Genomic DNA, 23,397 nt, shown 5'->3' with positions numbered 1-23,397 from the left:
CCTTGCAAAATATATATAATGTAAAGTTTTTATAAAAGGAAAGCCACAAAACCTTTTCAGTCCTAGAAAAAGACAGAACAGATGCAAAATTCAATAGTTTCAGGTATGTAAATGAAAACAGCCAAGCTAAAAGGGAAAAAAAAAAAAGGAAACCAGTTAAAAGTATCTTCTCAAACATTCTAGGGTGCCCTAGGATGAACCATTTAGAAATCCAAGATCAGAGCAGATCTCTGAATGTAGATCAAGTTTTATCAAAGCTGACTACTTGGTCTGCAAGTGGAACAAAAGACATAGTTTAACAAATGCAGAAATAATGAGGGTTTCAGATTTCTAACCGAGGCACCAAAAGATATACTTGAGTCTAAAATTTCAAAGCATGGGAGTTCACAACTGAAATGGTACCATTGCCACATAGAATTTCTGCATACCACAGGCAGGACCTGTAAAAGCAAAAATTTCAGTCACATCCTTTTTGCATTTCTATAATAAGAAGAGGGTGCATGTTAAATCTAACCTATGAGAAATTTGCAAATTTCAGTCTTTATGTTGATTGACCAAAGAAGCCTGTTTATTCTGTAGAAAATTAAGCACATTACTCTCCTGCAGATTCTCAAGATGCTGAAGCTCAAAATACTGGCACCAGTCATCAGAGGACCATATTTCAAAGTTGCAAATTTGAACTTGTGTCTTGGGTGATGCTAACCCTTCACAAAATATGAAAATGTAAATAATGAATTAAATAAATAAAATATGCAATTTTTTTTCTTTATGAGATCCTAAAAGTAACTTCATTCTCTTCCTTGTTTATTCTCATTAGGAGCATGGCAAATGGAATGATATCTAGATCATCATGAATTCGTATCCTTGATCTTCCATTTGTTAGCAAGGTGACTTGATCCATGTAAATCTCAGTTTACACATATTAAAACTGAGAATACTAATATTACCTCCCTTGCAGTGCTACTGTGAAATTAAAAGGTGATAATACGACTAATCTGTAGTGGCTTACTGGATGCTTAAAAAAACGTAATCTTTGTTATATTGTTGTCAGTGTCTTTACACTGAGAATGTAGTATTTAAAAATACACCTGAAACTAGTGTAACTGCATATGTTAACTATACTTCAATTTTAAGATTATTTATTTATTTATTTGACAGAGCCAAGGAAAGCCAGAGAGCACAAGTGGGAGCAGGAATGCTAGAGGGAGAGGGAGAAGCAGGTTTCCAGCAGAGCAGAGAGCCCTAGGTGGCGGGGGGGGGGGTCCACCCCAGGACCTCCAGATCGCAGCCTAAGCTGAAGGCAGATGCTCAACCGACTGAGCCACCCAGGCACCTCTATGCTTCAATTTTAAAAGGGAGAGCATGAACATAGCAACGTGAGTGTTCGGAGGATCACAGAATAATTTCTGCATTAAATAAATATACACTGTCAAAGATATTCCTTATATGCAGTTATCTCTTAATTGCTGAAAAGGCTGGGTTTTTTTTTTTAAGATTTAAAGCAATAATTGTTCAATACTAATGCAAATAAGAGCTAGTAAAACATGGATTTGAGGTCTGACTGGATGGAGGAGGTGAGTGCTAAAGGGACTTGGAATAACTAAGATAAGGTAGGCAGATTTCTTCTGACAGGGGAAGAAAACTTGATTTTCCTGACAAGAGATGTCCATTGGACTATAGAAAGGAGGGGATGGAAATATTCCAACTGATTAAAATTCACTAAAAACCTTTAACCACAAAACTGTAGATGTTAATCTTGAAATTGTACTGTCATTCAAAATATGCAGGATCAAATTTTAGGTGTGTCTCTTGAATATATTTGCCCTGTGGCTAGAAAACTTCAAAATTTTTTATGGGGCCAAACATAAAAGTTCTCTACTTCTTTAAGCGGGCTTGCAACTGAGATTGTCGGCTTGGATTTACTTGCAATTTTCCTTCTGGAAACTCCTTAGTACAGTCACAGCAGCTCGCTTACACCCCAGTTCTCATTCCCACCCGTAATATTTTATTGCTTTTGCTTCTCGGTCTCCCAGACAGTATTCCATGGGCACTTTACAGTAGCAGTTAATTGAAGTTAAATGTATTGTCACTGCGTCACATGGCCTATCAGCGTATCATTCTCCACTGCCAATGATGTCATCCCTGATTTTAAATATAAACACGCTGGATAATAAATCCCAGAATTCTATCTTTATAATTGACTTCATGGAACCACTTATGATAATAAAATTCTCAGTCTGTGTTTGGTGAGGATGACAGTAACCATTCTAGATATTTCAAATGGAAGGAGATTGAATACAGAAGAGATTTTTTTTTTTTTTTTTAAGCAAAATCGATGACATTTCAAGATTCTAGAAAACTGCTGAGAGCTCGCAGATTTGCCACCAATGTTTGGGGAGCTGTGAGGTCACATGAACCACAAGAAACTTTTGGCAATGGACACATCTGGTTCCAGATATGAGGCAGAAGGTTTGCAAGAAAACTACTGGAGATTGCAACAATTTTGTGCCTGATAAAGCCCATGTTTTGCTCACTGCTACCGGAGGAATTCTAATAAGGCTTCGGTCACCTTCCTCCTTCTAATTCTTACATTAGTGTCTCTAATTTTCAGACTCTAAACCTGACCCTCTTCTTACAGATTATAGGAAAAACGTTTCTGGACTTCCAGCTGAGAGAGCATAGAAAGCGGGAAGGTAGTATTGAGAAGCCTCCGACAACCTCATCTTCAATTGTAGTGTATAATTTCTAGTGTGATGTAGTTACTCATGGGGTGGATGAAGACTTGCTCTTTATGACAGATCTGTATGGCATTAAGAAAAATTAGGATCTTCTCCCAGCCTTAGGTTTCCAAGTAGCACTTAATGTATCTAAACAACAAAAATTCAGTTCTTTCCTTTTTTTAGGAAGATACCTTGAATTACAGAATGGGGGATGCCTGGGTGGCTCACTGGTTGAGCATCTGCCTCTGGCTCAAGGCATGATCCTGAGAGTCCCACATCTAGCTCCCTGCAAGGAGCCTGCTTCTCCATCTGCCTATGTCTCTGCCTCTGTCTGTCTCTCATGAATAAATATATAAATCTTTAAAAAAAAAAAGAATTACAGAATGAAAACATACTGGAAAGGTAAGATAGTGGAAGCACACAGATTGTTGAAAAGACTATTTTCTAGATTCTGGGGGGCGGGGGGAGATGATGAAGGTTAAATTAAATGAAATGACAACAGAGTTCAAAAGAAGGAATAGATAGAAGAGGCATTTTAACATAAAATTAACTTGAATTGGTGAGTAACTGAATGAGGGGAACCTTGGTTCCTCTCTTTTCCTATACCACCTTCTCCTTTTCCAAACCTACCCGCCATTTAATTGATTACTGTTTGGCTAAATTGTCTTCCTGTTTCTCAAACACATTCCATGTATATTTTTATACAGCCACTGTCAATGTAGACTCTCTCATCATTTCCCACAAGGATAACTGAGACAGGTCCTAACAAAACAAACAAGCAAACAAATTACTCTTCTAAACAAAATCATTCAACAATTCCACATGATCTAAAGGAAAAATTCCAAACTCCTTCATAGAATCAGATACATACTTGATATGTTTATCAGAGCAGGAGTCTGGCCTCCTCAAGTAGTGGGTATCATTTTTCCCCCCTTTTTAGAGCAAACTTCTCCTAAATTCCATATAATTGTGGTAAATATTGCCAATTATGGTGTGGTAGGGTAAGTTTGCTATGTAAGAAATGGAGCCAATCATATTACTTCCCTGCTTGGCCTCAGAGATATATCTAGATATTGGCATATGGCCCAACTAGAGCCAATTAATGACCCTACCTAATGTTTTTTTAGTTGGAACTTCTGGGGAACACTCAGAGATTCAGAGATGGAATAGAGTGAACACCTGTGGTCTTGATCTTGACCGTATGGTAAAGCCATTCTGCAGTTTGAAAAGATAAAGCGAAAATACAAGAAACACTAGACAAGAAAGATGAAAATTCTGCCTGCAGTTCAGGCTGAATCTGTGTCCTTGTCTTTTTCAAGATTTGGACGAGAACAAAGTCTCATTATTTAAGATTGAATTAAAATTCTACATCATACTACCAAAAAGAATGAACAAATGAAACAAAGAAGGAAGGAAAGAAGGGAAGAGAAAGAAAACACATGCTTAATACTATTATGCAAAAGAACATTGGTGACGATACACCTGGGTGGCTCAGTGGTTGAGCATCTGCCTTTGCCTCAGGGCATGATCCCGGGGTCCTAGGATCTAGTCCCGTGTCAGGCTCCCCACAGGCCTGCTTCTCCCTCTGCCATTATCTCTGCCTCTCTCTGTGTGTTCTCATTAGTGAATAAATAAAATCTTAAAAAAAAGAAAGAAAGAAACTTAGTGACCTGGATATGCAGTTTCATGTTTTTTTCCTGACTTCATGTATGCTGCCCCCTTTATCTGGACTGTTCTTTCTGTTCCCCTTATCCCTGTATCTGGATTCCTTCTACATTCCTATCAAAACTGTGTTCAAATCTCACCTTCCCACTTATTTTCCCTGACCTTTGTTTCTAAACAGATTTCCTATGTATATTTCCATCACAATCTTTACCGTATATATTATAACTTACACACACTTACATATGAATTCTCCATACCACTGGGAACCCTTTGAATGGAAGACTCATTTTTTTTTTTTTTGTATCTTCAAGGAGACTATTTCAGCAAAGTTATTGCTCAAAACATGTTTGTTGAATAAATAAATGAATGACAGGAAGTAGAGTACTCCATGTCCATGGAAAAATATTATTTTTTCTCATTTATCCTAAGACAAAAATGTTATTATTTTCATGTATAAGTAGATATCTATTACATAATTCTTAATTTAGCAAAACATTAAATACTGAGTCAAAAAAAATAAACTAACATGAATGTGTGGCAGTGCATTTTCCAAGGTATCTAGACCACACTGTTTCTTCACTTCTGCCTCAATTTTTTTTTGCATATTGATATTCATAGAAAAAATCCTATAAGTGACTGACAATAAGAAATAATTACCAAAGTGAATGGCAAAATTAAAGACCAAAAACTAATTCATAGCACCAACTAATAAGATTTGATTAATTCCATTTAGTTCAATTAAATGTTGGTCACATCACCCCAATAGCATGTACTGAAAATCTACTATAAGAAATACAATTTGTTAGGCACCATCACAGATACAAATATAAGAAGTTATCTATAAACAAATATTAATTTTAGTGAAGTGTGGAGAAATAATACACTTTCTAATCTGTCTCAAAGTTCAGTTTCAGATACACTGACACTGCTAGATTAACATCGTGTTAAACAGATCATTAATAAACCCAACCAATAGTTGATCATGACTTCATGAGCTTTGAAATTATGCCTTCCATACTGCAATGCAGCCTATAAACAAATACAAAGTCTATACATATAAACATGGTGTTACAATTAATCTACAGACAAATCCATTTTATATCAGATTTGTGGCAAAGCAAATCGAGCAGTGACTTTTACACTAGTGTGTACTCATTCTGTAGCTGCCTCCCACTATTTTGGCAAGACTTTCAAATGTTTTCTTGCTCCATCATGTTCCAGCAAGAAAGCCAACAGCTGTGGCCAAGGCAGCAATTTTGGCAGTGGTAGTGCCCAGATGACAACCTCTGGAGAATTTTCTCCAGCAGTAGCAGTGACATCTGGACCACTTTCCACACTTGAGTGTATCTTGGCTCAATTCCATTTTCTGTATACAGCTGTAGAGCCATGTCTAGTGCTATCTTCAAGTAGGGAAACAGTACTGTGAAACAAAGTTATCTTCTTACCCTCTGATTATAAGATTATTCACATTGTGTGTGTGTGGATGTGTAGTTGCTGTGTGTATGGGTATTTTGTGAGTAGGGTTAAAATCAGTCTGTTTAAAAAGGGAGGGCATTAAATACACTCCATGGCTTCAATGCACTATACCGAGTTATTTCTGTATATTTGGGGGTAATGTATGGACATGTTCATACACACAAGCACGATTTGAATCAGTTACTCAGACAATTCAGCATTTAAGAGACTTTGCCTATTGTAAGATGTGACTGCTTCCTTTATGAATCATTGGGTGCATAGGTAGTGTGTTCATCACTAAACCCTACATGCTTGGAGGAAGTAACATGTAAAAATGCAAATTATTTAAACATAGCATAATCACAAATGAGGAGTAATCTTACCATTGGAGAAAGGCATAAGAAATTCAAAAGAACTAGTAAACAAAACAGCACTTTAACACATCCATTATCTGAGAGCCTTGAAATGCATCATCTGTACTTCATTATGATGCCATTACTACTATCTATTAAGAATTGTCCTATCCACTTATTTAATTCTCACAACCCTGTGAAGTAGATATTATTCCCAATTTTATGGATAAGATAGATGAAGCTCAGGCAAATCAAAGGTCCAATAACTCATAAATGGTGAAGCTGGATTTCAAACCCTCATCTCTCTGTCTTCAAAAGTCACTATCTTTACCTCTGTTCCTCTCCTAGAGCATCTAGGATAGTAGCTTGCCAGTCATTGCATTTTCTGAAACAAGTCCTATCATAAACAATCAACTGTGTGGAGACACAAAAGTAAGAGTTACATAAGGAATTCCAATAAGGACAGAATAAAAAAGATGCGAAAAAGATGGAGACAGGACATTTCAGGTAAGAAAATTTGCCACTAATAGACAAATAAGTGGATGATGACAAGGCAGGTTAGCAAATTGATTGGCTTCTCTGCAACCACACGGTGAAAGTAGAAATTTTGATACCTACAGTGGTTGAGTGACACCCTCTGGATTACTCTCTTCTGGTAGCAATATGCAATTTTGCATATTTGCAATTCCTGACTACTATTGTTATCAAATTTAACATTCCTTGTTTTCTATTTCTCCAACTATTTCCAGCAAAAATGTGAATACTGTGCGCAAGCTCTAATACAGTCATATGTGACATTGTTTTCCGTCTCTTTTTAAGTCATTATTTATTCTGTTTCTATTCCTTATAGAAATCATTTATTATTTGTTGGAGTTAGTAACTTAGAACTCTGAGGAAAATTAATGACATAGATTATTAGATGGCTTTATTACCCAACTAATGGAAATTATTCCTTGATTTTAAAAACGTTTACTTTTTTAAATAAAAGCTTTGGATAAGCTAGATTTTTAAGATGATATACTGTTGAGGCAGCTCTTTTCACCCATGAATCCTGTGGCCATGCTTTAATAAAACCACCTAAAAAAAAAGAAAAAAAAGCTAACTAAAAAGATGATACAGTGTTGGGCCAATTCAGGTCAAGCAGAGAGAGTAATATATGAATTTAATAAATATTATTTTTAAAAATTTTTTTAAAGATTTTATTTATTTATTTATGAGAGATACACAGAGAGGCAGAGACACAGGCAGAGGGAGAAGCAGGCTCCATGCAGGGAGCCTGATGTGGGACTCGATCCCGGGACTCCAGGATCACGCCCTGGGCTGAAGGCAGGTGCTCAACCACTGAGCCACCCGGGGATCCCCCTGAACTTAATAAAGATTAACCAAAAAACTGTCTCAACATTTCATTGAAGTTAAGGCAATTTATAAGAATATGCCTTTTTTATTGTCTGTGTTCTCAAGCCCTCACATCCAACCATGTACAAGGAGCTCACTAAGGCCCTTCCCAGTCTTTCCTGAGTGTGCACATAGACTTGGATATGCCACAACCTTCCAGGCCAGGTTTTATCAAGGCTTGGTTTGCTTGTCTTAGTTCCCAGATTTTCTGTTAATTTCTAGTTAGTCCACTAGTCTATTGCCTATCCCAACTAGTATTGAAGTCATAGGCTAGTTGAGATGCTGGCCTTTCCTGACTGTTTGCCACTGGCATCTCTACTTACTTAGACAACATTGCAGATAATGGCACTGCCAGCATTCTTCTCCAGATGCAGTCAGCCCCTCCCATTACTTTGGCCTCACTGCTGTGCCACAGAGTTGGAGGAAGGAGAGGTGCCTAAAATACCACAGGCCCCACTGTTCTTACTGAGGTTCAGTATAATGTCTTGAAAAAATATTTCATAGTTTGCTATATGACTTTGGTCAATTTTAGATGCTTTAAGTGACTGGATTTTTGTAATCTTATCTGACTTACCATTTCGATTTTTTTTTTAAGATTTTATTTATTCACTCATGAGAGACACAGAGAGACAAGCAGAGACATTGGGCAGAGGGAGAAGCAGGCTCCCTGAGGGGAGCCCAATGCAGGACTCATTCCCAGGACCCCAGGATCAAGATCTGAGCCAAAGGCAGATGCTCAACCACTGAGCCACCCAGGTACCCCTCCATATCGTTTTAAAGAAAGGATTTGTTGGGATCCTTAGTCCACCATTCTGGAAGTCTTACTCTCTGTTTCCTTTGTTTTTCATTCCCTCATTATTCCTTCTTACCTGCTTTTGGGTTATTTGAATCTTTTTAGTGTACTTAATGTCTTCTTAAATATATCTGCATATTTGTGTTCACAGTTGTTCTTGGGATCACAATATAATTTTAACTTTTTAGTCTGTTTGGAATCATTCTTTAGCACCTCAACTGAAATATATAAAACTTAACCACTATAGAGTTCTCTTTACCCACCTATTACAGTTTATTTACATTTTTATTACATATTTTGGATGTACATTGGATTACATGAAAATTTTAGGTGTTTTGCTCTCAACTGTAACACATGTAATAAAGCACCATAAAAGGAAACAACAGTCAATTATATTAATCTGTACATTTACCATCTCAGTTGCTCTTCTTTCTATTCTTGATGTTCCAAATTTACTTTGGTTGATTTCCTTTCTGTCTGTAAAACTTACTTTCACAATTATTTGAGACCATATCTCCTAACAACAAATTCTCTAAGATTTTCTTCATTTGAGAATGTCTTTGCTTTTAATTCCTGAAACATATTGCCTCTGGATATAGAATTATGGGTTGATAGTTACTTTAACACAGTACAAATGGTAGTCCACTTATTCCTGGACTTCATGGTTCCCAATGTGAAATCCACAGTCATTCCTATCATTTCCCCTTATAAACAATGTGCTATTTTTCTCTGGCTTCTTTCAAAGTATTTTTCTTGTCTTCAATCTTCAATTGTCAGCAGTTTGCCTATGATATAACCAGGCATGGGTATTTATCTTTTCTGGACTCACTGACTTCTTGAATCTGTAGATTTATATCTTTTACTGAATTTTGGAATTCCCCAGCCTCTTTTTTTGTTTTTCTGTTTTTGTTTGTTTTTCATTGCATACTTCTTTCTTTCTGAGATTGTGATGACATGATTCTCAGGACCTTTGGTACTGTCTTAAAGGTCTTTGAGGCCCTTATCATTTTTAATTGTTTTTCCTCTATTTTGTTCAGGTTAGATACTTTCTAAATACATTTTTCAGTTCACTGACTCTTTCTTTGGGCATTTCCATTTGGCTGTTGAGCCCAACCAGGGAATTTTTTATTCCAATTACTATCTAGTTCAATTTAAATATTTCCATAGGCTTCCTGTGCCTTGTATGTCTTTGATAATATTTCTACCTTTCATTCATTCTATGAGGTTCTCCTTACCTGTTAGAGTCTTTTTATTTTTTTTATTTATTTATTTATTTTTTTTTAATGATAGTCACAGAGAGAGAGAGAGAGAGAGAGAGGCAGAGACAGAAGCAGGCTCCATGCACCGGGAGCCCGACGTGGGATTCGATCCCGGGTCTCCAGGATCGCGCCCTGGGCCAAAGGCAGGCGCCAAACCGCTGCGCCACCCAGGGATCCCTGTTAGAGTCTTTTTATAATAGCTGCTTTAATGTCTATGCCAAATAATTTCAATATCTTTGTCATCTCAGTTTTGGTAGCTGTTGAATATCTTTTCTCAAGTGAGATGAGGTTTTCCTTATTCATATTTTGCTGAATAAATTGCATTTTACCCCAGATATTTTGAATATTATACTATGAGACACTGGATCATACTTAAATTCTATAGAGAATGTTGATATATTTGTTTTAGCAAGCAATTAACCCTATTAAGTTCAGACCACAATTTCAGCTACTTTTTGTAGGATGAAGTCTGTGTCCACAATGTTCTTCAGACCAGTCACACATATGTAGTACCCAGTGTGCAGTCTGTGACCTAGGCAGTGGTCTTTCTTAAGTTCAGTTCTCAACATCCATGATAGGTTGTTTAGGATCAGGTCCATGAATAGGAGGAAGTACAAAAGCTCATAGACAGGGATGCCTGGGTGGCTCAGCGGTTTAGTGCCTGCTTTCATCCCAGGGTGTGGTCCTGGAGTCCCTGGATCGAGTCCCACGTTGGGCTCCCTGCATGGGGCCTGCTTCTCCCTCTGCCTGTGTCTCTGCCTCTCTCTCTGGGTCTCTCATAAATAAATAAAATAAAATCTTAAAAAACAACAACAACAAAAGCTCATAGACAAATCAAAGGGGTCACTTTCCCAAACTATTCCCTCTCCACAATCTCCCCGATATTTTCTGGTACCCTGGGCTCCTCTTTTGGCTCCTATTTTCTCTGGAGAGAAAGCTGCAGATTTTTCTAATCTTGCACTGCTGTATATTTCCCACAACTGTAGGATAAACAGCAAGTAGTCAGAGAGGAAGGGAGAAAGACCAAAAAAGAAAACATAGCACCATACCCTTAGGAGCACAGTTCTTTCAAGGAGAAGGAAGTTTTCTCTCTTTCACAGTTAAAGGCTCTGACAGGTCCCTGTGATACCAACCCCATGGAAATGCTTGGTAGCTGAAACAAAAAGAATAGAAAAAAAAGAAAGAAAAACAATGATGACCTTCCCATACTCTTTTTGAATGTTAGGAGACCCCCTTCCAAATTCTCACAGCAGAACTATAGGAGGGCTGTTGGAGCTTTGTCTCTCAGGGTTAATTCTCACTTCTGGGTTTCCAGCCATGTTCAAACTAGGCTTGAGAATACAGGAGGAAAAAATAGTAAATCCACCACCAGTTTGATATGATTTTGAATTTTACTCTCCTGCAATCTTCTGGCTATTATTTGCTTTTCAGAGTTTCCAAATAGTTTTTCCAACTATTCTTTTCAGGTTTTATAGGGGCATTTAGTGAGAAAGGCAGAGTATTCTTACTTTATCTTACCCAATATATTTTTGGTACTCCACCCATGTCTTCACCCATAACTCTAGTTGAGAATCATATCTGGTGCTGCTTCTATTTCAGCAAGTTGTCACCATTGGTATTTAAACTCTTGTCTCTCTCCCTCTCTCTCTCTCTCTCTCCCCCTCTCTCACACACACACACACACACACACACACACACACCCTTCCCAGAAATAAATTGATATTATTTAACAAGACTTTGCACAGGCCTCCCTTATTCTTTTCTGCTAGAGTTTAATCTGAGGACAGTTCTGTTAATCCACTAGGGGAAAATTTCTGAATCTACATAAGCTCCTTTGGTTATGTGAGAGTCTGGCAAGTGATTTTTCACTGTTTTTTTTTGTTGTTGGTTTTTTTTTCTTTTTCTTTTTCTTTTTTTTTTTTTTTTTTTTTTTTTTTTGTCAGCATGCATGCCAATTGTTTTCCTGGAATTGGTACCAATTTACTCATGAAAGGATAACCGTAAGAATCCCTCCCCATTCCCTGTAGTAGAATGCATTGGCTCTAAGTCACAACACTTCTGCCAGGAAATATATTTTAATGAGCTATGGTTGTTTGCAAAATATATGATTATAGCCTACAACTTGAAGACCTCCATGTCACTTCATTTTGTCCAGGTATTTGACAATCAATGTAGATAATGTGAGTGAATGAATAGCCAGGATGATGAGTCTTCTAGGGGTTAGGCAACTCAGAAAACCCTGGGACATTCTTCGGAAATGAAAATTCCTGAAATAGTTGATCCCATTATTTTAAAAACTTTAAAGGCAATGACATTATCAATAAGAAAGTACCTTAAAAATGGGTCTCCTTTTGATACAAAGTATTTATTTTTAACCATTTGCTTTCAAATGATAGGACATATACAAAATCTCTTTTGGGACACCTGGGTGGCTCAGTGGTTGAGCATCTCCCTTTGGCTCAGGGCGTGATCCTGGGGTTCCAGGATCGAGTCGTACATAGAGCTCCCCGCAGGGAGCCTGCTTCTTCCACTGCCTGTGTCTCTGTCTCTCTCTCTCTCTCTGTGTCTCTCATGAATAAATAAACAAATAAAATCTTTGAAAATCTCTTTCTTATTGGTATCTTCAAATTTCATTACCAAGTTATAGTATGTGCAAGACATTTGGAAAGATTTATAACAGAATATTTTTATTTCTCTAAATGGACATAAAAGTAATAGCTAAAACAAAAACATACTTGTTGGCGCAAATAACAGTCATGTTTCATGTAGCTTTTTCTTTCTTAATTGAAAGAGAAAAATATAGAAATTGCAGGGTGGTGTGCATCCATCTTCATAAAGGGTGTTGAATGAATAATATTGGAAAATCAAGTTTATCTATAACTTTCCTGATATTTAACTTTGCTTGCACACATACACATGTTCATGATCATAGACGACTGACAATTTGCCAATAGTAGAAAATGTAGATTTTATTTACTTAATCTAAGAAACAGAAGAAATATGATCTTGGAAGAAGCTCAGACTATGACATATTTTAGAATAATAAAAATTTTGCATTTATAGTTTAATTTGTGGCTTACTTTCAATCAAATTTAAATTTTACTTGTAATGCATTTCTTACTTCTTGAGATATTTATGATTTAAGGCTTATGCTGAATCTTGTCTGAGAAATTGAAATATGGCAGAGATTGCTAGTTGCTCGCCCTATATCCACTCTTGGTTGTTCCTTTTATTAGGGATTCCTGAAATTTTTAGGAGATGGCAATGTGCCCAGCAAAAAAAATTCTAGCATTGGATAAGACTTCTCTGAAAGCTCTTAAATGTGTCTCTAATAGCAAATTCCTTCTTATGCTTGCTAATTTCTCCTTTATCCTGTATAGATTGCATATACAACTATTGGAGCTCCTGCAATCATCTTAGCACAAAGAGAGCTTGTATATGGAAACCACACAATAAGGATGACAAAAGAGAGAGACAAAGGAGCCTAAGTCCATGAGATCACCGAGAAATGACAATGTAATACTAGGATATAATTTTGTAATAAAGAAGAGGCAGAAAATCCAATTTTTTGAAGTTATTATTATATTATGTCTTTGTTGTTAACAGCCAAAGTAATTTCCTAGCAGATGCAAGGTACATGGTGTGTACCATTGGTTGTCTTTCTGTAATACCACTTTCATTTTTGTGGAAAAATTTTTCCCCTATTTCAGCTATATAATTCCAATAATAACTGTCATCTTTCTATAAAGCTTTGCCTTTCTTTCCATTACTAATTGATTAATTGATTCACCACTTGAACAAAGCTGTACAAAACAACACACTTAATCCTTCCTCCCATCCCTAATTATTATTGATTGATCTTGCAATGCTCATGTGTCTGAAGTTGTATATGTTCAAAGGTTTCAAGGATCTTTGAACTTAGCATTGGAGAGAAAGGGAAAAAATATTAATTCCCAAGTGGTGATATAATCAAAGATGCAACCTGGGCTCTTTGGTGGTCCTATTTCCTACCCTACAGAGAAGGTGGCCAGAGAAAAAGGAAACAACCTGCAAAGGTTTTAACGACTGGAGGAAAGAAAATACTTCTGGTCATTTTCAAGTCTTTGCTCCCAGTCATCCTTAAAACTGTGTTACATTTTTGTTCATTCCAGAGATATACTATAAAATTTATTCCACTTTCTACCTAAACTTCTTAGAATGATGGAAGTGCTTGACATCTGCTATCAAACTATAATGAGCAATTAGATTAACTTGGGTCATTTTATTGTTTACACAATACAAAGACTTGTTCATCTGTTTCTGCATAACTGGAATTATGTTAGTTCCTAAAGTTGAGCAAAAAGTGATTCATTCAGGAAAGCCTGGGTGGCTCAGAGGTTGAGTGTCTGCCTTCTTCTCAGGAAGTGATCCTGGGTCTGGGGATTAAGTCCTGCATCAGGATCCCTTCATGGAGCCTGATTCTCCCTCTGCCTCTCCCTCTCTGCCTCTCATGAATAAATAAATAAATAGAATCTTTAAAAAACAAAAAAAAAAAAGGTGATTCATTCAAATTAGTTCTTGCCAGAGAAACTTACTCACTAAGACATTTAAGACAGCATTAATTCTCACTCATATTCGGAAGTTAATATTTAGCCCAAGTCTTATACTTTGTCTTGAAGTTTTCATTCTTTCCCAATCTCCTAATTCTTTGTTATTATCCTTTTTTTCTCCTTCACTTATGTTTGCTTTCTGAAAATGAACCTGCTTGACTCAGCTTAAAGAAGGGAAATGGTTGGTCTTTATTCTACATATATTTACCTAATTAAGAACTATCTTAGGTATCAACAAAAGAAATTGTACTGAGACAGGATTACAAATATGACTAAAACATAGTAACATAGCATCCCCTTTCAATGATCTTAAAGATTAGTATAGGGGATCCCTGGGTGGCTCAGTGGTTTATTCGCCTGCCTTCGGCCCAAGGCATGATCCAGGAGTCCCGGGATTGAGTCTCACATCAAGCTCCTGTGTGTAGCCTGCTTCTCCCTCTACCTGCATCTCTGCCTCTCTCTCTCTCTCTCTCTCTCTCTCTCTCTCTGTCTCCCATGAATAAATAAATAAAATCTTTTAAAAAATTAGTATAGTTACGTAAAGATAAAGGCAGAGAAATTATGATGCTAGAAATATTTATAATGAACAACAGAGTACAAACAAGGGAGTAATCATATTTACCTTAGAATTGGGAGTTCTTAGTAAAGACTTCACAGAAGATTCAAGCTAGAACAAAATTTTAAAAGGTGAGTATAGATAAGAAGTTAAAGAAAATTATTGTCTCCTGAAAATTCTAAAGAGCTTTTTTTTCCTGGTCTATAGGTCAAGTAAATGTTTAGCGTAGATGGCAAGCCAGAAATAACATTAACTATTTAGCTAGGTAATGAGGCAGAAACAAGATCATAGAAGGAGTGGTATGATTTGCTAAAAATTCAGATATTTCTCTGTTAGTAATGAGCAACTATTGGAAAGTTTGGACAGTATGGCAAAGTCCTTTGATTACAATAACTTAATTCATATAAAAGTCAGAGTAAGAATGAAGTAGTGAGGATAAGTGGAATAAATACATTTAAGAGAACATAGAGCTATAGAATTTCTAATATTTAGTAAACAAACGTGTAGTTGATTAAAGATGAGCACAAATTCTTCACATGTGGAGTTTCCTGTCCTTGAATCTGGGCTGGCTTGTGTGACTAGTTTGGCTAAAATAATGGAACAGAAGTGGCACTGTGCAATTTTCACACACAGGTCTACAGAGACTGGTAATTTCCACTGTGTGGACCTTTGAACACCCTTTATGGAAACCCTGAGCCACAATGGAAAAAGTTCAGCTACTCTAAGATCATCACATGTGAATGTTTTGATACACAAATTCACCTGAGCCTAGCTTTCCAGTCATCCACTCCAAGGTACCAGTCACATCCTCTAGACAACCCATTTCACAGCTGGATGATACTTTATAGTCTATACTACATAGCAGATGCCTTAGTCTGTTGGGCTGTTTAACATTTGCTATATGTGGTATTGCAACTGTGAAAGAAAAACTGGAAGGTCTCAGGAAGATACTTCTGAACTCTCAACAGCTCAGAATTCAGCAACATTTCCTAGACTACAGAGAAAAATCTCAGAGCAGTACCATTGAGATACCAAATTTGCATCTCAGATTTGGTCTCCAGATTTTATCTCAGCCATATACATGACAAATTTAAGAATAAATGACCCCTACTTCCTTCTAAGTGGCCAGAGTATGGACAGTTTCTTTGTGTATCATCTCTCCCAGATTGCTCAGGCATATGTCATTACTTGCAATAATCTCTACTATGATTGTTGAAAAATTGATAATTTTGTGAAGCACGTACTTTCTCCATAATTATCACATCACTTAACAATTTAGTGTAAGGCAAAACTCTCCCATTTTCTTATATGTTTCTGTATTTGCTTAACTATCTATTCATTATAAGTACAGACTCCTGGATTCTCTTGCATATTCCACAACTAAAGCTTTCCAAGTGATTCTTGCATTTTGAAAACTACTCTAAATGAACTTTAGAATCAGATAATCTAAGTCAAACAACAGTATGATATTATTAGGATCTTATTAATTAAGTTAATATGTTAATTTAGGAAGCACTCATATCTCCACATTGAGATATTTTTATCATGAAATAAGAAATGTCTTTTCATTTATTCACATCTATTTTTGTGTCTTGTCTTTCAAAAGTATTTTATGTTTCTTTTTAGATAGGTTTTGAACATTTTTCATTAAGTTTATTCATAAATATTTTATATTTCTGGAAATGAAAATCAGGTTTTCTCATCTTTTATAACTTCTAAATGGTGATTAATTATGGCTATAAGTGCTATCTATCTATCTTTTATTTATTTATTTATTTATTTATTTATTTATTTATTTATTTATTTATTTAGGAGAGAGAGTATGAGTGGGGAAGGGACAGAGGAAGAGGGAAAGAATTTCAAGGATACTCCCTACTAAGTGAATAGCCAGACACAGGGCTCTGGGCTTGATCCCACGACCCATGAGAACATGACCTGAATTGAAACGAAGAGTCAGGTGCCTAGCCAACTGAGCCACCCAGGCTCAGCAATTTGTGACTGATTTTTATATTATGACATATTGTTGAATTATTTTATTAAGATAAGCATTGTCACTGATTCACTTCCAGTTACATTATCATAGCATCTGCACACAGAGAAAAATTTATTTGTCTTATTTTTGTGCTTTTAAGAGTTTTATGTCATCTAAGTGCATTGGCTCATACTTTCAGTATATTGTTAAGTAGTAGTTAAGATCATGGGAATCCTTGCCTTTTTCCTAGACTTAATGGAATGTTTCCAGGGCTTACCCACTGAATAGCTATTATTAACATACTGTCTTTAGGACTGAGATACATCCACAAAGGAATACATTCAACACTTCAAGCCAGCAATGATGGGCCAAATCCTTCTCATGTTTCAACTCTGTCTTACTATCTCTTCTGACATATATATCTCCTTTCTGCCACTTTTCTCCTTTGCTCATAAATGCTCATGTCATTACATGGGTTCCAGTTGGGTAATCCAAGATAATCTCCCTAATTTAAGTTCAGGCAATAAGTAACCATAATTACAAATGCAATGTCTCTTTTGACATGTAAGGTAACAGAAGGTGACAGTGATGAGAGCAAAAATTCCACCTAATACTGAACCCTCTTCCTTGTTTTATCAAAATTTGAGTTTCTATTAGAAATGGCCAATAAATATTGTCAGTGATGTTCAGGACCTATGGAAAAAAATCATAGTGATCTTTCTGTTTAGACTTATTCATAAAATTAACTAAATTAATATATTTCCAAGTATTGCCTTATTCTTGCATTCCTCTTATAAAATACACCTGCTTGGGGATCCCTGGGTGGTGCAGCGGTTTGGCGCCTGCCTTTGGCCCAGGGTGCGATTCTGGAGACCCGGGATCGAATCCCACGTCAGGCTCCCGGTGCATGGAGCCTGCTTCTCCCTCTGCCTATGTCTCTGCCTCTCTCTCCCTCTCTCTCTGTATGACTATCATAAATAAATTTTAAAAGAAAAATAAATAAATAAATAAATAAAATACACCTGCTTATCGTTTATTATTTTCATAATGTGATGGTGAAGTCACCCATTAATTTGTCAAGTATTTTGGCACTGATATTCATAAGAGATACTCATATGTAATGTTCCTTTGGAAAGCTGTCAAGTTTAGGTATCAACGTTACACTTGCTCTAAAAAAATTATTTGGAAATTTACCTTTATTTTCTGTGCTTGGAAAGAATTTATGTATCAGAGGATCTATGTGATCTCTAATGATTTAGTGGAACTCCCAAGTTAAATAATATGGACATGATGACTTATCTTTCATAACTTTCACTACATCTATGAAGATTGGTTCTTATTAGAACCAATATAAGAATAAGGAACCTTATAAGAATAAGGTTCTTATAAGGAAACTTATACCTTATACATTATAAGAAACCTTATAAGATAAGGTTCTTATTAATATTGAAGTGAATTTTGGTAAATTCTCTTATTCCCCATAAATCAACCATTTATTGTATGCTTCAAATTTATTTTACATATATGTGTGCAAATTGTCTACTATCACTTTTTAATTTTTAATAGTTAATTCCTATTTGTTTATTTGCTTTCTTCCTTTAAAATTTAATTATTTTTCTTCTTTTAAGGATATCTTCAGAAATAGAATTCTACTACTTTTTTCTGTTTTCTACCTTATTAATTTCTACTTTTTACAATTTCCTTCTTATGTTCCATTTTTCTGTATTCATTCACGACCTGTTTGTTGGGAATCTCATGTTTGTCAGTGTTGTCCAGAGAAGAAGAATCAACTAACCAACCAACAGAACCATTTCTTAAAAATAAAGAGTTGTATTATAAGGAATTGGCTCACATGAATATGGAGGGTGATCAATCCCAAGATTTGCAATTAGCAAACAGGAGATCCAATGGTGTAAGTTCCAGTCAAACAGCCAGCAGATTCCAGATCCAAGAAGAGCCAATCAGTTCAGATCTAAAGGCAAGAAAAAAAACCAACATTCCAGATCAAGATTTTGGCAGTTTTCTCTAACTTGCAGGAAGGTTATGATTTTCTTCTATTCAGGTCTTCAACTGATTGATTGAGGACCAGTCAAATTAGAGAGGACAATCTGCTTTATTCAGTCTATCAACTCAAATGCTAATTTCATAAAAAAAAAAAATACTCTCACAGCCACCCAGAATAATGTTTGACCAAATATTGGAGCACAGCATGGAATAGTCAAAATGACATAAAAAATTAACCATCCTGGGAATTTAAGTCATTTATTTTAATTCTTTCATTTTTTATTGATGCAGATATTCGGGGCTACAGATTTTCCTCAGATCATTGTTTCAAATCTATTTAGACTCTTAAAAAATTATAATTGAAGTATAGCTGACATTAGTTTCAGGTGTACAACATAGTGTCATGACAATTACATACATTACAATGTTTTCAACATAATAAGTATAGTTACCATCTGTCATCACACAAAATTTGTACATTAATATTGAGTATATTCCCTATACTGTATTTTTATATCCATGACTTATTTTTTAATACATCTACTTTTTAATTAAAGACTCTGAAATGTGTTATTAATTTTTTTTCAGAAATTTTCTAACGTCTATTTTATCTTTCACTGAAGGGTTGTCAATAGAATTTTTCACATTTCCAAGTGGAATGGTACTTGGAGTGGCAAGTATCTCTTGCATCTTTTATTTCATTCTTTATGTCATTTTCATTTTCATTTGTTTCCTGATTTTCTTTAATAGTACTTAAATAAATTTTCATTTGAATCTGTAAGTTATTGCATATAATCTAATTATTAAATAAAAATTACTATTTTATTGTTTTTATAATAGCTTAGCATATGTAAAACAAAAGTTAAGTAAATTTTCTATTTGGAAAATGTAAACATTAAGTATTATTGTAAATAAATCAAGCCAGAGATTTTTTTTCAGTGTATGGTTTGTCTTTTGTGTGTGGATATATATATATATATATATACATATATATCTATATTAATTCCTATTCATCTCTGAAGTTGCATATTCAGATTGGCATTGATCATTCCATTTCATGTGTGTATATTTGAAAAATATGCCATTAATGTTAAGGAGGATTTCTCTAGTATCACTTTTAAGAGATATTTTTGTTCAATTGGGCATAGGCTGAATTTCCTTTGTACCCCCTATCATTTTAGTGATGTTCATTCTACTTTTTGTTCTCTCTAATGTTTTCCAGAATTGTAATCACTTCAGTTTATATGTTTTTTCTGATGTCTTCTAGTTAACTTATATCCTCTGTCCTTACAATCACCTATATTAGCTCTAATTTCTTAATATTCCCTATTATTATCAGAAATAATAATTTCTAATATTATTTTATTAGAAAGTATATATTGTTAATAAAATTGTTTTCTTAGAAAATTCCTCTTTATCCTTTCTCAGTTGTTTACTTAACTTTCTTTCTCCTTTTGTTTTGCACTATCTATAGATTCTATGTGTATTTCTCAGGATTATTATTCATTTGTGACTTGGTCCACTCTTTTTAAATAATAGTGTGTAATGAAGGCTCATACTATGACTAAAACTATCTCAATAAATATATTATTCCCTTGGCCTCAGGAACACATGATCTCCCTCCTTTGGAGAGTTCTAAAGGTTCCCTGTATTAAAGGCTTTCAGTGTGTTTTGATCAGGTGCATTTTTGTTTCACCACACTCTTCCCCCTTAAACTCCAGGAGGGATTTTAAGCTAGGAATCTGAGTTATAGATATGAAAAATAGTATGTGATATTTTTCCTTGTCTTTTAGTAACATCACTTGATACTTAACAATATCAATCTGGATTGTAAAGAGAAAATTTTAAAAAAATTATATCACTCATCCACACTTCTAAATCTCATTTTATTAATGAAATCATCATTAGGTAGACTATTTGGAGCTATGGAACTTATTTTAGGAGAACCTATATTTAAATTGTATTTGAGGAAAGAACTTCTTTACATAATTTAAGTTCAAACAAATATCCAGTGATTGGAAGGAATAATTAATAGCTGCTTATCCTTATATGGTTTAAGGATACAAGAAGGTAAATATATATAATATATAATTTCTTATGTATTTACTATTTGTATGTTATATACAACAATACTACATATTATTATATACATTGACTTGATGATTAAGTTCTCATCTTTTTAATTCTTATATTTTTATTAGTTTCAAAGGAGAAAAAATAAATTATATATACAAATATATTTATATAATATATATGTTATATGTGGTATTTTTTACTTTGCCTTTACTTTTTGAGCATAGTGATTTTTTAATTAATGTAAAATAATTACAAAGTCTTAAATCCATTAATTTATCTGCATTCTTAAAATGTGGAATTCATATCTTGTTAAACAAGGCTTTTCTTCAGTCACAACTTACTTTCTGAACTCAACTCTTGAACTCATCTTTACTAATTTACGTTAGACTCTTTGATACACCATTAATAATAACAAAAATATATCTGTATCTATATCATCTACATATATGATTTTGTCCCTCAAACACTATGCTCCTTTGGTCTAGTATGCTGCAATACTTTTTCTTTAGTTTCTTCTATCAAATTCAGCCCCTTAAACATGCTTTCCTTTACATATTTCCTTTCTAATTATTAAACCCAGCTATTTAGGCACTAAAACCAAAGTAATTCCTTATCCCATTTAAAAATTGATGAATTAAAAATGTCTGATCTAGAAAATCTTCCTCGTTCAACTTTAATATTCTCAGACATTGCATAGTCACACTAAGAAGCTATACATTTAAAACTCAATTTTGAAAAACAATTAATAGAGTGAAAATTCTACACAGCACTGCAAATAACATTTATTAGTTAAACATATTAGAATGTTTGCAATGCAATTCATAAGTGGGGATGTGCAGCATTCTACTTCAGTCATAATGTGTAGCAGCTATGGCTTTGTAAAATGAGTTGATACCTTCCATAGTATAAAATATAGAACAATACAGATGACAAATTTGAATCAACATGGTTTCACATGGCATGTCACAGTGGGAATCTTAATGATTTTCTACCAGGATTGTTTGTCTAAGACTCCTATTTTCTATTCTGTTATGTGTGGATGTGAACTATGGTCAAGATAATTTGTGACTAATTACTATCCTTGTCAATAGCAATTCTCCTACAATGATAAACCATATTGTCTTTATTTTTTAAGGTTTTTTTTATTTATTTATGAGAGAGAGACAGACAGAGCAGAGGGAGAAGCAGACTCCATGGAGGAAGCCCGACGTGGAACTCGATCCCGGGTCTCCAGGATCAGCTCCTGGGCTGACGGCAGCACTAAACCCTTGAGCCATCCGAGCTGCTCCCATATTTTCTTTTCTTTTTTTTTTTCATATTTTCTTTAAAAAAATTTTCTTGGATAATGACAATGAAAATAAGGAGATTTCAGATGATTTCCTGGTTTCTTTGTTGCCAAGATGTTGATCTTCCCCCTTGAAACACCAAGAATCACTTAATTATAAATAAAAGCTTAGATTTTACTTGGACTGAAAATACATGGTGAAGTCAAAAACAGAAGGCTAATGTGGCAACTGGCATAAGAGAAGTATTCAGGCCTAATCATTATTCTATTTTATTAAAGGAATTTAAAGCAATGCAGAGGCAAATGTAGTGGGCACTAAATGACTTCTCTAAATATTTGCTATTGTGTTCCTTGCTTTTTCTTATATCAGTTGCAGCCATTTTGAAGAGTAACATGCTAGATAACCTCATAAGTGCAAGCTTTAAACTTTGTTGTTTATTTTTGAAATATTTCTGAAAGTAAAATCTCCCCAGTGGAAATACAAATAAAACAAAATGGAATTGGCTAATTCACAGCAAATGCAAGATTTTTACATTATTTTAGTAATTATGAAATAACTAATATCTATACTTTTAGTTACACTTTATGGAATTTTTAATATTCTCAGTTAAAATAATCTTTTTAAATTTTAACATCCATTTGGCAATTGTTTTCCAAGGCACAGTATTGTATTAAATATGTATAGCCATTAAAATTAATGCTATGTCATAAAAGAACATAACATACTTTGTGGCATATATATGTATTTATATATATTCCCTATTTTATTAAAATAAATATATTTACCTGAACCACACTTTATCTCCAGGCAATCATATAATCAAATTTTCCAAATATGCCCCTGAAAGAAAGTTGGTCTCCTGAAGGACAGATTAATTTTAATTAATTAATCAATCTTTAATAAAATAGGGAATATATATTTAATAAAATAGGGAATATATATTTAATAAAATAGGGAATATATTTTTAATAAAATAGGGAACATATATATATGCCACAAAGTATGTTATGATCTTTTATGGCATAGCATTAGCCCATTGAAAGCCACTGGTACATAAATAGTTGGGTTTAGTAATTAGAAAAATCAGCCTCTTTGATATAGTATTGAGATTAAACAGTTTATTCCACAATCAGTGACCTTGTTACCAGCATGAGTATAGTAAAGGAAGAACACAGAACAATTGAAGCATATGTACTATAAAATGTAACTTTTATGGAATACAAGAATTTGGTATATAGCTCATCAGCAAAATATGACAATATTCTTGGGTAGAA

The 23,397-nt window shown here is 34.6% G+C and overlaps 1 long non-coding RNA gene across 2 annotated transcripts in view; it reads right to left on the bottom strand.

The window, feature by feature from the left end:
* Positions 1–23,397, bottom strand: part of LOC140620235 (uncharacterized) — a 99,387-nt gene that overhangs the window by 54,411 nt on the left and 21,579 nt on the right. Inside the window, exons 2-5 of one of the 2 annotated variants that reach the window (XR_012020022.1) lie at positions 18,610–18,729; positions 14,852–14,896; positions 10,690–10,793; positions 7,138–7,270 (exon numbers count right to left, since the gene is read on the bottom strand). This is a non-coding gene — a long non-coding RNA (uncharacterized lncRNA). Of the gene's footprint in view, positions 1–7,137; positions 7,271–10,689; positions 10,794–14,851; positions 14,897–18,609; positions 18,730–23,397 lie in introns of those variants that run through there. The other variant, XR_012020023.1, reaches the window with a different exon arrangement.

Source organism: Canis lupus, chromosome 28 (assembly GCF_048164855.1).
Source record: "Canis lupus baileyi chromosome 28, mCanLup2.hap1, whole genome shotgun sequence".
Lineage (NCBI taxonomy): Eukaryota > Metazoa > Chordata > Mammalia > Carnivora > Canidae > Canis > Canis lupus.
This window is presented reverse-complemented; position numbering and strand designations above follow the sequence as displayed.